Genomic DNA, 716 nt, shown 5'->3' on the forward strand with positions numbered 1-716 from the left:
CCCCTTGAGGAGTCCTTAAAGCGGGACTAGGGGGAAATGTTAGTGTTCCTCGGGGGTCCCGGTGTCTCTGCGGGTGCTCTCAGAGGGGTCTCCATGGATCGCCGGGCCTGTGGGGGGGATCCCGGCCCCCTCCCCGTTTCCCGGCGCCGCCACAACTTTATGAATGGATCGCCAGGTCCCGCCCCCGCTCCGCGCTGATTGGTGCGCCGCGACCTGACTGGCAGCTCGTCCCGCCCCGCGCTGATTGACAGCGGAGGGAGCCGCGGCAGCCAATGGGAGCGCGGCGGGGCGGGGCCAGGCCCCGAGGGCGCCACGCCCCCTCCTGGGCGGGGCCCAGACACGTGGGCGCCTCCCCTCCCCCACAGCGGGCGCGGCCTGCGCGGAAGCCCCGCCCCCAATGACGTCAGGGAAATTCCCTGGAATCGGCGCCGCCGGGTTTATTTTGGGAAACAAACAGGGAACGATTGGGGGAGGGGCCGGACGCCGGAGCCCCCCCCGGGGCCTCGCGTGGGGCGGGGCCCCCCAGACCCCTCCAACCCCTCCCGTGACTCACGCACAGTCGGGGGGGCCGCGGCCGCCGCTGCCGGGGCTCGCCCGGGACCGCGGGGGAAAGCGGGGGGGGGACGGGGGGCCAGCAGCCGCGCCCCACAACTCGCCCGGGGCGCCTCCACAAAACCCACGAACCCCCAGAAACCCCCCACGACCCCCCCCCAGCA

The sequence above is a fragment of the Corvus kubaryi genome, unplaced genomic scaffold (assembly GCF_017639235.1).
Source record: "Corvus kubaryi isolate FWS band 111438036 unplaced genomic scaffold, C.kubaryi_AGA036_p1.0 36965, whole genome shotgun sequence".
Classification (NCBI taxonomy): Eukaryota; Metazoa; Chordata; class Aves; order Passeriformes; family Corvidae; genus Corvus; species Corvus kubaryi.